Source organism: Aedes albopictus, chromosome 3 (assembly GCF_035046485.1).
Source record: "Aedes albopictus strain Foshan chromosome 3, AalbF5, whole genome shotgun sequence".
Taxonomy (NCBI): Eukaryota; Metazoa; Arthropoda; class Insecta; order Diptera; family Culicidae; genus Aedes; species Aedes albopictus.
Genome location: NC_085138.1, coordinates 44,356,369 through 44,369,505, shown reverse-complemented (window position 1 = coordinate 44,369,505; position 13,137 = coordinate 44,356,369).

Here is a 13,137-nt window from a genome sequence, read left to right as displayed (position 1 = left end):
TCAGACAAAGTGGTATTTGTGATGTGATATTTTTAAAGACTTTAAAAGTGGCGCGAGGAGTTTCTAGGACATATCCTACCCTATCCTACCCACAAAAAATGCTGGGTTGGACAGTCCATATGTCCTACCCACACTCTTAGAAAAAATCATGTAAATTAAAGCTCACTTGGATGCACATAAAAGGAGCGGCCCGTTTGAGACAAATTTACGTCTTCTATCACAAATAAAGTCGAGCTAGCAATCGCTAGAGCCGAAGCGAGAGATAAAACATACGTATGTAAAAAAAACAAACAGGATTTGAAATCTGATCTGCTGATTGAGAGGCACGTGCTATACCTCTCGGCTGTATCTCGGAGTTGAAAAATAAATGATAAATGTAAAACTGTTTCTACCTATCTGGTTAGATAGATTTGTTGACATCTTGTGCAATTGAGTCAAATTTGCCATTCAGTCATGAAATGTTTACGTATGTTGATGGTTTACGTCATGTGTAAATTCCTAATTTTTTAAGAGTGCAGATTTGTGTACTACTAGATCAGCCTCACCGCTGTGTCAAATGTACACAGTTACTTTTCCGGCTCTGGCGCTGTTATGAGAACAAAATTAACAATTATTATTGCACTGATCGATTCCTGATAATGCATGTCATCGTTCAGAGAGAAACTTATTTAATAATTTTGAACTTTGCTCCCATACCATGGACTTAATTTGTCACTTGTGTTTTGTTGAAAGAATATTTTATGGCACGAGAAAGGCACCATCACCGCTAGGTGGATTAATAAGGGTTTTTTTTATTTGCGTTATCGTTCTTTGGAGACGCTTTAAAAAAAATCCTCGAAAAATGGCCTTTTTTTTCATTTTTAAGATTTGCGCTAAACTGCGGAGGGCATTTTTCATGATAAAAATAATTTTCCTATATCATGAGCATTCTGGAAAAGAATATATTTGCGCAAAATAAGAGAAAAAATTGAATATTTTCCCACAGTTTTCGTAATTTTAAATTTTTAGGATTTGTCCAAAATTTTAAAAACATATGTGCAATCTTTGAGATGCAAGTCCAAGTTAAATGATATTTTTTGATAATCAGAACTGCCATTCTTTATTTAAAAGATTTTTATAGTATCTCCAACATAAAAGTTATGTTTATTTCCAACAGATTATTTTTTAGGCAACTGTGAACGTTTTTAGGTAATTTCCGATACAGTCCTTAGTTATCGTGAGAATTTGTTTTATCTCAACTTTATGTTAACTTAATTTTATTCGTGCACTGATCACCGGCGCGAAAAATAAAAATCGGCGGCGTGACAAAAAGCGGCGTATGGCGCGCCGCCGATACCTCGGTCGGCGTCGGCGTGGGACAAAAAGTGTCGGCGGCGGCGGCGTGGCGCGGCGGCGCACAGGTCTAGTGCCAGGCGCGAAAAAGGTGACGCTATCGTCATCAAGACCGAACAGTCGAAATACTCGGACGTCTTGAAGGCGATGAGGTGCGACGCCAAGCTTGAGGGTCTTGGAGCCGACGTACGCAGTATCAGACGTACTCGTACGGGCGAAATGATCCTGGAGCTTAAGCGCGAGAAGGATCACAAGGGCGCCGCCTACAAGAGGCTGGCAGAAGAGGTCCTTGGTGATGGAGTGGAGGTGAGGGCTCTTACGCATGAGGCGACTCTGAAGGTCAAAGACCTAGACGAGATCACCGAAGCGGAAGAGCTCGTCACGGCACTGCGGCAACAGTGCGATGTTCAGGTGGCCGCCACAGCCGTCAGGCTGCGGAAGGGGCCAGCAGGGAAACAGATAGCTCTGGTTCAGCTACCTGTGGCGGACGTTAAAAAGTCCGTTAAAGTAGGGCGGATAAAGGTGGGCTGGTGTGTATGTCACCTGACATTTCACGAGCCACCAGAGGTTTGCTTCAGGTGTCTGGAACCTGGACACAAGTCGTGGGACTGCAAAGTCCCCGACAGGCGCAAACTGTGTAGGCGATGCGGCGCTGAAGGTCATAAGGCCCAAAGCTGCACGAGTCCGCCCATTTGCATGATCTGTACCGGGAAAACCTCGAAAAACAGACATGCGATGGGTGGTTCAGGGTGCCCGGCCTTTAAGAAAGCCGCAGTGAACAAGAAATCACAGTGCAGGTAACGCAGCTGAACCTGAACCACTGTGATGCGGCTCAGCAACTGCTTTGTCAGGCGGTTTCTGAGTGGGAGACGGATATCGCCATCATTTCGGACCCATACCGAGTACCCGCCGGCAACGGCAACTGGGCCTCGGATGGGACCAGGAAAATGGCGGCGATATGGACGACGGGTAAATACCCCGTGCAGGAGTTGGTGTCTACTACCTATGAGGGCTTCGTGGTCGCCAAAGTAAACGGGGTCTTCTTCTGTAGCTGTTATGCGCCTCCGCGGTGGCCGATCGAGCGGTTCACGCAAATGCTGGACCGCTTAACGACCGTGCTAACAGGGCGAAGGCCGGTGGTAATAGCGGGTGACTTTAATGCCTGGGCTGTGGAATGGGGAAGCCGTTTCACGAACCAGCGGGGTCAGATCCTGCTAGAAACACTGGCCATCTTAGATGTCGACTTGGCTAACGTCGGTACCAAGAGTACCTATAGTCGAAATGGAGCGGAGTCAATTATTGACGTGACCTTTTGTAGTCCTGGCCTAACAAGTAGTCCGAACTGGAGAGTAGATGATGGCTACACTCACAGCGACCACCTGGCGGTTCGCTACAGTATCGACTACAACAACAGCAGACAGCGGATAGAAGAAGAGGCGGCTAGGCCAAGGCCAAGCCCTCGTAGGTGGAAGACATCATACTTCGACGAAGAGGTATTTAGGGAAGCGCTCCGCCGTGAGCGAAACTTACTCGGTTTAGACGGCGACGAGCTGGTAGCGGTGCTCTCACGTGCGTGTGATGCGACCATGCCTAGGCGAGTCCACCCTAGAAATGGGAGGCCACCGGCTTACTGGTGGACCGACGCGATTGCGGACCTGCGCCGCGCCTGCCTACGGGCTAGGCGGCGGATGCAGCGAGCACGATCAGAGGAAGAGCGAAACGAACGGCGGGTGGTGTTCGCCGCTGCAAAAGCCGCGCTCAAGACCGAGATAAGAGCAAGCAAGAAGGCCTGCTTTGAGGGTCTCTGTCTGGCACTCTGACACGAACCCGTGGGGTGATGCCTACAGGATCGTTATGGCCAAGACGAGAGGTGTGATGGCTCCTACAGAGCAATCTCCAGAGATGTTGGAGGGGATCATTGGAGGACTTTTTCCGCGTCATGATCCTAGTCCTTGGCCTCCTTTCGTAGGACAGCCGGGGACTGGGGCTGGCGATGAGGAAAGGGTCACCGATGTGGAACTTGCGGGGATAGCTAAGTCCCTTAGCGTAGGTAAGGCCCCAGGTCCGGACGGAGTTCCGAACCTGGCCTTAAAAGTAGCTATTGCAGAAGCTCCCGAGATGTTCAGGTCTGCTATGCAGAAATGCCTGGACGAGGGAGTTTTCCCAGAAGCTTGGAAGAGGCAGAGCCTGGTACTATTGCCAAAGGCGGGGAAACCACCCGGAGACCCGTCGGCATATAGACCAATATGCTTGATTGACACGGCGGGCAAGGTGCTCGAAAAGATCATCCTCAATAGAATGTTGAAGTTCACTGAGGGCGTAAATGGTCTCTCGAGCAACCAGTATGGCTTCCGGAAGGGGAGGTCCACCGTAGACGCTATCTTGTCGGTTACAAAAACCGCCGAGAAAGCACTCGAGCCTAAGAGGAGGGGAATTCGCTTCTGCGGGGTAGTGACTCTGGATGTAAGGAATGCATTTAATAGCGCCAGTTGGGCTGCTATTGCCGATGCGCTCCTGCGTCTGGGGATACCGGAGTACTTGTACAAGATTCTCGGAAGCTACTTCCAGAATCGCGTACTAGTTTACGACACGGAGGTGGGTCGGAAGTGCTTTCACATAACCTCAGGAGTCCCGCAAGGTTCCATCCTGGGTCCGGTGTTATGGAATGTCATGTACGATGAGGTGTTGAGGTTAGAGTACCCAGTGGGAGTGGTGATCGTTGGATTTGCCGACGATATTACGCTCGAAGTCTACGGTGAAACGATCGAGGAGGTGAAGTTGATTACCGACCACTCGATCAAGGTTGTGGAGGCGTGGATGCGGTCCAGAAAACTGGAGCTGGCTCACCTCAAGACAGAGGTGACGGTCGTGAACAACATGCAGTCGGCGCAGCAGACAGAGATCAGTGTAGGAGAGTGCACTATCCTGTCGAAGCGCTCTGTCAAGCACTTGGGCGTGATGATCGACGATAAGCTTACCTTCGGTAGCCACGTCGATTATGCCTGTAAAAGAGCCTCCACAGCTATTGCGGCACTGTCCCGGATGATGTCCAATAGCTCAGCGGTGTACGCCAGTAAGCGCAAGCTTCTGGCTAGTGTTGCTACGTCCATACTTAGGTATGGCGGCCCGGCGTGGGGTACCGCGCTAAGTACTGAATGCTACCGACGGAAGCTGGAAAGTACTTACAGGCTTATGTGTCTGAGGGTTGCAAGCGCGTACCGTACCGTGTCACACGACGCTCTCTGTGTCATTACTGGTATGGTGCCCATCAGCATTCTTATCAGTGAGGATATGGAGTGCTTCGAAATGCGCGGCACAAGAGGCATACGCAAGACTGTCAGGATGGCCTCTATGGTCAAATGGCAGCGCGCGTGGGACAGTTCCACCAAAGGAAGGTGGACCCATAGGTTGATACCGAGGGTAGATAGTTGGATTAATAGGCGCCATGGGGAAGTTTCATTCCACCTGACACAGGTCCTCACAGGTCATGGTTGCTTCCGACAGTATCTACACCGTTTCGGGCATGCGGATTCTCCCGAATGCCCAGTGTGCAATGGTTTAGAGGAAACGGCGGAACACGTTTTGTTCGTGTGCCCGCGTTTTCGCACAATGCGTGACCGCATGCTTGCCACATGCGGGGAGGACACAACTCCGGACAACTTGGTCCAGAGAATGTGTAGGGATGAGATTAGCTGGAATGCCGTTTCAACGGCTATCACCCATATCGTCTGGGAGCTACAGAGGAGGTGGCGCGTGGACTCGGAGAATGGCTAGTCCAGATGCAGTACAAGAGGTGGTCCAGGGGTTCGAAGTCGGCTTCGTAGGTCATACCGGTGCCCTGCGGTCGAGATCGACCCTTACAGCGATTAAGTGGCCGCGGAGAGGAAGTCCCGGTAGCGGTGCTGTCGTGGCGTCAGTCTACTGGGTTGGATCTGAGCCCGCGGTTGGAAAGGGGTCCCCGGCAAGGGTCGGGGTAGGTGAGACCCTGCTGTCTGCAACCTACGGATGCATCTGATAGGGCCTGAAGGGTAGTAATACCCTTCCTTTGCGGGCAGGTCAGATCGGGTTGCATGTGGGCATCAGTTCTTGATGTCCGCTCAGCAGTAGGGCGCGGGCGGGGTTGACCCTGCCCGCCTTCCGAGGACAAAGGGAGTGGCGAGGACCACTCGGGAAACTGGCTAAGCGCCAGCATGCTATCGTGATGGACTCTCCAGAGCGAGTCATCGATGTTCGTTGCTGCTAGGCTACGGCAGCTAACCTTGAGGGTGCGATATGCACTAGCCCCTCTCTGAAGCAATACCTTCTTGGTGGTTCCGGAGAGACGTAGGGTTTGGCGACCATAGGAATGTGTTTTAGTGGGTCGAGGAGAGAGTAGTCCTGGCTTCTACCGGCATTGTAGAAGACGGCCTCAACCCCACACTACCCTAACCTTCCTGTTAGGGTGTCTGATGAGCAGATTTATCCCCCTATGGTTTAGAAGAAAAAAAAAAAAACACAGACATCACCTCAATTCGTCGAGCTGAGTTGATTGGTATATGTGACTTGACCCTACGGGCCTTCTATCAAAAAGTCGTTTGTGGAGTGAACATATAGCCTTTCCAGTACACTTAGTGTACGAGAAAGTCAAAAATATAAAAGTGTTTAGTTTTGTCATTGCTTGTACGGTAAAAAATATTTTCGTTTAGCCATAGTTTGACTTAAATGGAGTTTTCAGTATATACCCATATTACATGGTTAAAGAACTTAAAACTCCTTAAAACAGCTGCCATCATGAATTCTGGGCTGCCATTTTGGATTTTGGGAAGCCATTTTACATACTCTGGGTCCCATTTTTGGACTCCGGACATCTTCCCAATACCAAATATACCCATATTGCATGGTTTTAGAGCCTTAAACTCCTTGAAACAGTCGCATCTCCTAGTTGTGGGCCGCCATTTTGGATTATAGGTCGCCATTTTGAATATTTGGCCTTATGGTTTCCATTGATGATTTCCGCATAAAAATCGGCAATTATGCTAAAGTTTACAAAATTCGGCTAAATTTGATGTGTCGCATGATAGAATTTGGTTCAGTTTTATGTACATAATGACCATAACTCCGGAATGCCTTGACCGATCCTCACCGTTTCCAATAGCAAACAATGCGGTAAAACTCCGGTTCGATTCGAACTACTATAATCCGTAAAATCGGCCAATATAAAGTGCTTAAAAGTGAGTGAACTTATTTTGTGCACAGACATACATACCTAGACATACACATACACATACGGTGGCACACATTAAGGTGGCCCACACTTATATGAACAACAAAAAATTCGAAAAATGCCAAGTCTTACCTCCTCAATCTGTTGTTTTGGACTCCCAGAAGCTACGTTCAAAATTTGAGCAAAATTGGTTGTGCCTAAGGAGGTGCTCAAAACGCTTGAAGTTTGTATGGGAAAACTTGGCCAAATGTACGCAGAAATTTAAAGTTTTCGAATTTTGCCGCTAGATGGCGCTGTAAGCGTTCAATAATCAAACCCTTTGGTATTATTGTAGGTGACTATATGCCAAACAACTTTGTCGAAGACCGCAAAGTGATCCAACGTCTGTGAAAAAAGTTATACCCTAGGAAAAGTGAGGATAAACTTTATTGTTATTTTTCCAATACATGTAAAGGAATAATATCATTAATGAAATCTCAATACTTTGCCTCACTTTGCCTAGGGTATAACTTTTTTCACAGCCGTCGGATCACTTCGCGGTCTTCGACAAAGTTCTCTGGCATATAGTCACCTACAATAATATCAAAGGGTTTGATTGTTGAACGCTTACAGCGCCACCTAGCGGCAAAATTCGAAAACTTAAAATTTCTGCATACATATTTGGCCAAGTTTTCCCATACAAACTTTAAACGTTTTGAGCGCCCCTTTAGGCTCAACTAATTTTGCTCAAATTTTGAACGTAGCTTCTGGGAGTCCAAAACAACTGATTTAGGAGGTAAGACTTGGTATTTTTTGAATTTTTTGTTTTTCATATAAGTGTGGGCCACCCTAACATACATACATCATCTCTATTCGTCGAACTGAGTTGATTGGTGTTGTATGTACTTAGGAAGAGTAGCCAATTGATACAAATTCAACTGCGTTATTGCTCCGGTTTGATTGTACCGCATGAGTCATAACAATTCGTCATGTTTCATTGTTTTTGCTAAAAAATAACTTAGCGTGGATCAGAGCAGAGAAAATTGTCGACCTAAACGGTGAGCTCTTATCCAGACACCTTCGGGCGCGAACCCACATCAAAACCCAACAGCTCGCATGTTCTCTCGTGAGTACACTCCAGTTCTCCCGCTGGCTGTCCGAAAGTCAGTGGATGTGCGGTGTGGATTAAGCCGATGGCTGAGTTGGTGGAGGCGATATTAGAGAGAAACAACCACCCGTCACCCAAATGGGGAATGGTATGCAAGCCGGATTAGACCGCTTGGAGCAACACGGAACGCCGAAAGCAACGGTTCTTATTGTAAGGAAACAAGCACGTCTTGACAAGGGATGTGAGAACAACAAGATGAGGAACGGCGGGGAGGCTGCAAGGCGAAGGTACTCAGGCCGTGAGAGAGATTCATTGATCTAGGGATTTCTTAGAGGTTTGTTGTGTTGTTCTGCTGAATTGAAAACTATTGAATAATTGACAACGGAGGGTAGGAAGATGATTGTTTTATGATTGTTTGTGATTTATTCAATTGAAAATGAATGTTTGGTTTATAGCTTTGTTAATTACGATTTTTAACTAATCCTCATGAGAAGATTCCATTAAGTTTACAAAGGTCTACTCATAGATAATGACTTATTTGGACTCACCTAGAACCCCAATTCGAGCGTGAACGAACCATAAAACCCTAATGGGCGTTTCAACAAACAGGAACTTATTAGTTGAGACTCCGTTGAAATCTTAGCAGCACCAGAATCATTGAATATTTATGAACATATTCGAGTGTCAATTACGACCTCCCTAACATCCAACCCTCCTGCTTCAAACCATCATCATCACTGTCCACCCGACCATTGTAGCAAATAGATTTATAACAATTGCCATTATAATCGATCCAGCTGAGACATTGAACGACATATAGCTGCTATCGAGCCTCCATACACATATACCTTTGAAGTGCTGCCCGCTCATTGAACAGACAATGGAGAAAAAAGAGCTAATCAGAAAAATAAACTACCCTCGCCGGAGCAACTTACTTTTGAAGGGTGAAGGTCAAATGTGGCATGAAGTTTATAGCGCAGTGCAAGCCGTTCCCAGCAGCAGTTCATGTGAATTTTATTTCACTAATTCAATATTTGCTTACAATTTGCCGCTGAACGTTGTTGGTTTGGTGTTGGTTTATGGTCGGTAGTGGATTTGCAAATTGATCAAATCGTCGTCAGCGGCGACGACAAGTCACGACGTCGTCGTCTCATCGAGTAGGCATCACGTGTATTTTCTTCCATGTGGTAAAAGATGCTGAAATGCAACGCTGCTGATATTCATAGGTTTATTAGGCACAAGCTGTCCCGGCAAACGTCGTACTGTCAGCCTACTGTGTTTTTTGACATACAACTCCATAGGGACGACTCCCGCAAAGTCATCTGTATGGGAGCCCCCCGTTCCAGAGACCGGAGAAGTCCCGCACCAAGCTAAGAACCTTCCCCGGCCCCACAAATATCCACATACAAAATTTCACACCGATCGGTTCAGTAGTTTCCGAATGCATAGCGGTCAGACAGACAGACAGACAGACAGAAATTCATTTTTATATATATAGACTAGCTGACCCGGCAAACCTTGTATTGCCCATTTTAAATTTGTTGGTTTATTTTTTTTTACAATTCAGGCCAAACATGTCTAAAGGTCCTATCTGCAGAAGAGAGTCTCTCTTTGGTTTCCCTCTCTTTTGTTAATATTCCAGCTGTTTATTTGTATTATGATTGTCTCCTTGCATTGAACGATGGTCAAAACAACCGTCTTTTGATTTGTACTGCAAAAATAGTTGAAAAGTGTACCATTACATTGCAATAATTGAAAGAGAAACAAAGAGAGCCTCTCAAATGCAGATAGGACCTATTGAAATGTTTGGCCTGAATTATCTACCGCAATTAATATTATTTTATTGTGTTGTTTTTGAAATTCTTCGCATCTCATGCATATTTTAGCAATGTTATATTTTTAAACATAAACTATGTTTTTGATTTTACCAAATTTTTATACATCTAAACATAGCCACCCTGAAGTCGAATTGAACCGTGCATAAAATAATGCCGATCGTTCTAATATTTCATCGAGTTGTAACAAAGTAAGTTGTATATATAATAGAACGTCGTGTATGTATAATAGAACAGATTTTCTATCAGAACATGCTTTATACCTGAGAAATATACAGTTTGTGTTTGAATTGCCCGAACAAATTATAACGATGGTTTCATTTTTGTTAATAAAAGGCCACCCTTTCATTACAGTGTACAATTCCTGGAAAAATCTCTGGAGGAATCCTTGGAAGAATCCCTGGATTCTTGGAATAATGCGTCCAGAAAGATGAGTTCCTTGAGAATCTCCTGAATAAATTGCCGTTGTAATTACTTAACGAATTACTGGATAAATTTCTGCAAGAATTCCTGAGGAAATTTCTGATTTCCTGTTGTAATTCCTGGTGTAGTTGTTAAAGGTATTCCTGGAGGAGTCTCAGAATCAAATCCTGAAGAAATGCCTGGATGAATCCCTGGAGGAATTCCTGGAGGAATGCCTTGAGGTATTCCTTAAAATACTCCTGAAAAAAATCCTAGTGTTATCCCTAGAAGATTCCCTAAAGAAGCTCCTGATGGAATGCCTGGAGACATGCCTGTGCCTAGATATTCCTTGAGGAATATCTAGAGAAATTCTTTGAGAAATCTTCAGAGGAACTCCTGGAGGAATTTCTGGAGAATTTTCATGAATAATCGCTGGAAAACTTCCAAGTAGAATCCCTGGAGGAATCCTTTAATAACTTTCTGGAGAAATTCCTCGAGGAATCCCTAGTGGAATTTCTACAGGAATTTCAAGAGATATCTCTAGAAAAATACCTGTAGGAATCACTTGAAAAATTCCTCGAGGAATCCTTGAGAAATCTCCAGAGGAACTCCTGGAGAAATCCCTGCAGAAATTCCATTAGGAATTTCCAGAGGAATTTCTTGATGAATTTCCAGAGGAATTCCATGGAAAATTCTTGGAAGAATATCTGGACGAATTATTGGAGGAATCATCATTGGAATTCGAAGGAATCTCTGAAAGAATCTTTAAAGGAATCCCTCTAGGAATTCCTGGAGGGGGAATGCTGATGGGATTCCTGGAGGGATCCCTTGAACTAATTCCTAAAGAAATCTCTGGAGGAATCCTTGGAGGAATACCTGGAGGAAAATTTTCTGAAAAAAATCCTCAAGGAATCCCTGGAAGAATTCCCAGAGCAATCCCTGGAAAAAGGAATCCCTGTCGAATATACTGGATCAATTCTTGGGGTAATTCCTGGAGGTATTCTTGGTGGCAATCCTGGATGAAATCCTGAATTCCTGAGGTAATTTCTGCAGAAATTCCTGAGTTAATATCTGCAGGAATTCATGGGTTAATTCCTGGTGGAATTCTTAAAGGTATTCCTGGAGGTGTCCCAGAATTAAATCCTGAAGGAAATCCCTGGATGAATCCCTGGAGGAATCCCTATAGAAATCCCTGGATTAATGCCTGGAGGTATTTCTAAAAGAATTCCTGGAGGAATTCCTAATCCCTGAAGGAATTCTTTGACAAATCCCTGAAAGAATTATTTGATGAACCCCTGGTGGAATCTCTAGAGGAATTGCTTGAGGTATATCTAGAGGAATACCTGGAGGAATTTCTAGAGGAATCTCTAGCGGATTTTATAGAGGAATTCCTGGACGAATCCCTGTAGGAATTTTTAGACGAATCCCTGAAGGAAATCACAGAGGAATCCTGGGACAACTGCTTACGCAATTTCTGGAGGAATCCCAAGAGATTGCTTAGAATCATTTTTAAAATAATCCCGAAAGTTGTTCCTGAAAAAATCATAGAAGGAATTCCCGGGTGAGTTTCTGAAGAATCCCCATGAGGAATTCCTTAGAGAATCACAGGGAAGTTTTCTTAGCGAATTCCTGGAAGAATTTCTGTAGGAATCGCTGGATAAAAAAATCTGAAGAAATCCATGTCTGCAATAATTTCTAGACGAATAATTGAAAGAACAATTGGACTCCTAAAGGATTTTTTTGAACGAAATGTTTGAGGAATTTCTGGATTAAATTTTGAATAATCGCTAGTAAAACTTTCTGAAAGAATTTCTGCTATTCATTCCTTTAGAAATACTGCGAATACCAGATGTAATAATTGGAGCAATCTCTAGTGAAATTCTGGAAGTCATCTCCGAAGGAATACCTGCAGAAATACCTTAAAGGATCTCTGGAAAAATTCTGAAGGAAACCGCGAAAACTACACTGGAACAATCACTGGAGGAACCTCTAAATATATCTAAATCTCCTTTTAAGGTCAATTTCCCAAAGAAATGTCTGGTAGAATCCGTCCACATCATGCAAAAATGAATGGCTTGAACGGAATTAGGTACCGAAAAAAAATGATTGTTATTTGGTGCTGTCAATAGAGAGATGTCGGTCTCAAAGGTAATAATAGCTTCACGGTCGTCCTTGGCTGTGTCAATTCTGCCAACGTCGAATTGTGCTTTTTATTCGAATTTGAATACGTAAGTACATGCAGTATCGGCGAATTACCTGACCGACAGCACTAAGGAACGTATGTCATTCCGGACTTCTTGCGGTTCACAATCCACATTTAAAATGATGTACCTACCTACATACACTATGATCGTCAGTAACTTTGCAATAGCAGGTATATGTCGTGAAATCTATCGATTAAGGCGGTTCCGCGATCAATAAATAAAACAGTTTCAAAATTGAACCACTTTTGAAATGTTTATTGCACATAGCTGTCCCGGCAATCGTCGTACTGCCTGCCTACTGTGTTTTTTGACACACAGCTACTTAGAGAAGTGCCCCGAAAACTCATCTGCATGGGTGCCCCCCGTTCCAGAGACCGGAGAGGTCTCACACCAAGCTAAGAACCTTCCCCGGCCCCAAACGCACTTACATACAAAATTTCACACCGATCGGTTCAGTAGTTTCCGAATGCATAGCGGTCAGACAGACAGACAGACAGACAGAAATTCATTTTTATATATATAGATATTACAGCACCTGTGGATTTGGTAGAATTTAAAGATTTGAAGTCTCTTTAATAAAGACAAATCAATCCATCCGGGGCCCATATAGCCGAGGCGGTAAACGCACGGGTATTCAGCATGACCATGCTGAGGGTGACGGGTTCGATTCCCGGTCGGTCCAGGATCTTTTCGCAAAGGAAATTTCCTTGACTTCCTTGGGCATAGAGTATCTTCGTGCCTGCCACACGATATACACATGCAAAATGGTCATTGGCAGAGGAAGCTCTCAGTTAATAACTGTGGAAGTGCTCATAGAACACTAAGCTGAGAAGCAGGCTTTGTCCCAGTGAGGACGTTACGCCAAGAAGAGAGAGAGAAATCAATCAATCAAAGATTTGAATAACAATTAACTCAAATAACAATAATACCGGTGGCACAAGAAATTAATAGTTTTTTGGATACTATCAGGGTTCTACTTGATTGAGATCCCTGTGACTCTATAGGATTCCGCAGAAATCCGTAGGATGTTCAAAAAGTATCGGAGCGTCTTAGGTGCGCTACATGGGGTTCGAG